The sequence below is a fragment of the Lactuca saligna genome, chromosome 2 (genome assembly GCF_052625555.1).
Source record: "Lactuca saligna cultivar CGN05327 chromosome 2, ASM5262555v1, whole genome shotgun sequence".
Lineage (NCBI taxonomy): Eukaryota > Viridiplantae > Streptophyta > Magnoliopsida > Asterales > Asteraceae > Lactuca > Lactuca saligna.
The window spans coordinates 44,003,812-44,006,818 of NC_136418.1; the positions used below are offsets into that span (position 1 = coordinate 44,003,812).

The 3,007-nt window shown below is 40.7% G+C and overlaps 1 pseudogene; it reads right to left on the bottom strand.

Moving 5' to 3' along the window:
* Positions 1–1,716: 1,716 nt before the first annotated feature.
* LOC145033216 (5S ribosomal RNA) lies at positions 1,717–1,834 on the bottom strand (annotated as a pseudogene).
* Positions 1,835–3,007: the final 1,173 nt, after the last annotated feature.

Below are 3,007 nucleotides of genomic sequence, written 5' to 3' on the forward strand. Positions count from 1 at the left end.
TCATACTAAGCATACAAGAAGCTATAGCAAGTGCACTTACAAGATCGGAGCTCGATTGGGTGTTTAAGGTCCAAGAACACTAGTGTGTGTTCTTGGTGTTTTGAAGATCTAATGAAAATCAACAATTGAATGGATGAAATGATGTATAATCACTAGTTGTTATGATATAACAACAAATCAAGCCAAGAAGTACTTACGTTTTCTGGAAATCGGGTGAAAGACGGGATGGTAGTTGAGAGTGTTTGAAGTTTGCTCTTGAGATTGCAAGTAAGAAATGAGGTGTTTGGGGGAGTAAACTCATGCTTAAGGAATGAGTTTATGGTTTTGGAAGGATTTACGGCCCAAACATAAAATTTTGGCTGTGAATTTCCTAACTACGTGGTACTTGCGGTTTTGGAATTTCAAGACTCGAGACGACACTTCCTTTCACCCGTTCGTTTAAAGAATAATTATTAAAATAATCAAAAGAAATTTAAATTTGATAACAAAAAATAAAAATGAACTTGACTTATAATTTGAAGTGATTGACTTTAGGGTTTGACCGAACGAAAATTTCGGGTTGTCACATCATCCCCCCGTTAAAGGGAATTTCGTCCCGAAATTAGAATTTAGGTAAAGGAGTAGGTATGAAAAATCGAGCAAGGAGGTGGGGAAATTTCCTAATCGATTGGTTCTCGCACTAATAAGTGAATTTGAGTCCTCAGTTGGTATCCTAATGAACCTTCACTAAGGGGCGGCGATGTTGCTTCGTCCGCTCGACCACTCGGTCAAGGGTCACTATGGTTCTTCCACGAAGGCGAGGATCTCGTTGATCTCGATCTTGTCATGTGGGATTACGAGATTCCTGACGAAAAGGTACGCTTTCAAGTTCAAGAAGTGAAAGGTAAAATGTACATTACTAAGCTCGTGGTGTAGGTTGGGTTTGTGAGTTACGGGACCGATTCTAGCAAGAATCTCGGAGGTCCTAACTATTCTGGATTTGGCTTACTACGCTTTCCGAAGCGTAGCAAGCCTTCGCAAAGTGAGATTTCCAAAAGGATTTGTCCTCTCACTTGAAATTCCTAGGTTTTCTTCCTGTTGCTTGTCTTCCCAGTCAAGGGTCACTCCCTTCTGAGTCAAAGTCATAAGAGGTTTCGAAATCCACGAGGAGTTCTGAATGAACTCTCAACAGTAGGTCAGCGAGACCTAGAATTTGGCGAATTCCTGTCGGCATCTTCGGTGCTGACAAATTCTCAGCGGTTTTGATTTTTGGCAAGGTCCTCAAGAATTCCCACATTACTGGTAATGTGTCTTAGGAATTCGACTCTTCAAATCTAAAAACTCGTATTTTGGAGAACTTCGCGTAAAGCTTCTCTGATCGTAATGTTTCCAGGGCTTGTTGTAGATCCTCTTTATGATTTCCTTCTTACTACGAGAGTAGATAAGTAAGTCATTTAAAAAGACAATGACGAACTGATCCAAGTAAGAATGGCGTACCCTATTCATTAAGTTCATGAATACTATGTGTGTATTGGTCCTATCCGCAAGGTATCACTACGGACTCGTAGTGTCCGCATCGAGTTTGGAAGATTGTCCTCGGGAGACCCTTCACTAACACTCGCTGGTGATATTTGGATCTTAGGTTCATTTCTGAAAGGTACGTCGTTCCTTGAGGTTGGTCAACTGATTCATCTATGCGAGGCAGAGAGTGATGATTTCTAATGGAAGTCCTGTTGAGGTCTGTACCATGTGGACTTCCCAAATGTCACCCATGCTAGTACTACTCTCACCCATACACACTTAACTGCGGAGTTCTGATGGGATCCGGTGCATTAGTGCTGGTATGATCGCACTCCCTGGATTCTGTCTTCTTGAAGAATAAGACCAGAGCTCCCATAGGTGAGAAGCTTGGTATTTTCATTCTGTTGCTGAGTAGTCGTTAAACTTTCCGGATGGTTCTTGTATCATTTTGATTCAGGCCAAGAGAGGAGTTATTATACATGAAAACTTAGCTCATACACGTTATGATATAATCAAGACGGGGCGGATGATAAAATGTGTGATTCTACTCTAGTCCCACATCCCAACGAGGAAAAGAAACTACGTTATAAATCTCACATTCTATTGTCTACCAGGTCTTCGTTATATATAACTCAGGAATGTATAAGCGAGGAAAATCATGACAAAAGTCTTCTTACGAATCTTTTTCGATGAACTAAGATTTCCTAATAAAGGCTACTATTGACCCTGGATGTACGTCGATCGTTCAATGAAAGAGTAAGAGTATGTTCTCGAAGGTTTGACCTACATCCCTATGATGCAGTCCTAGTACGGAATGGAAGTAGGTTCATGAAGGTTTGACCTACATCCCTATTATGCAGTCCTAGTAAGGAGTAGAAGTAAGTTCCTAGATTAGTCTCAAGACGTTTGTCGTTCGCGCTGAGGTACTATAGGTTGGTGGATAATATGATCCAACCACTGAAAGAGACATGGAAATGTCTCCGGAGTTAAATTACTATAGTCCAATTACTTGACTAAAGCATGTTTCAGATAGACTCCAATAAAAGTATGATGAGAGTATTCGAACAAAAACGTGACACGGAAGTTAGCCGACTATCAACATCATCGATGTTTAAGACGTAATAAGTTCAGGGAAATTTGACCTCGAAGAAGGTCTTACATCATATTCAGAGTAGCAAAAGTTTTGGCCGCATAAAGGCCTAACTAAAAGTAACTAGAGTACAAGGCATTTTCATAGAAAATGCCACATAGGACATAGACAGGAACATAGTTCTTTAAAACAAGAAGGAAAGTAAAGTATCTCCTACTAGTGACGATCATCCCTCTGGTGAACTCTTAGCTCAGCTAGTTGACGTTCCATATCAAGCAGGTGTCTTTCGTACACCCTCTGGCATACTTGGATTTCTATGACTTCGGCTCATGATTCATCCAGTGCTTGAAGCAGGGTTTTATGGTCTCTTTAAAATCTCTTACGAGCATCTTCCAGACAAATGGTGCGAAGGGTATG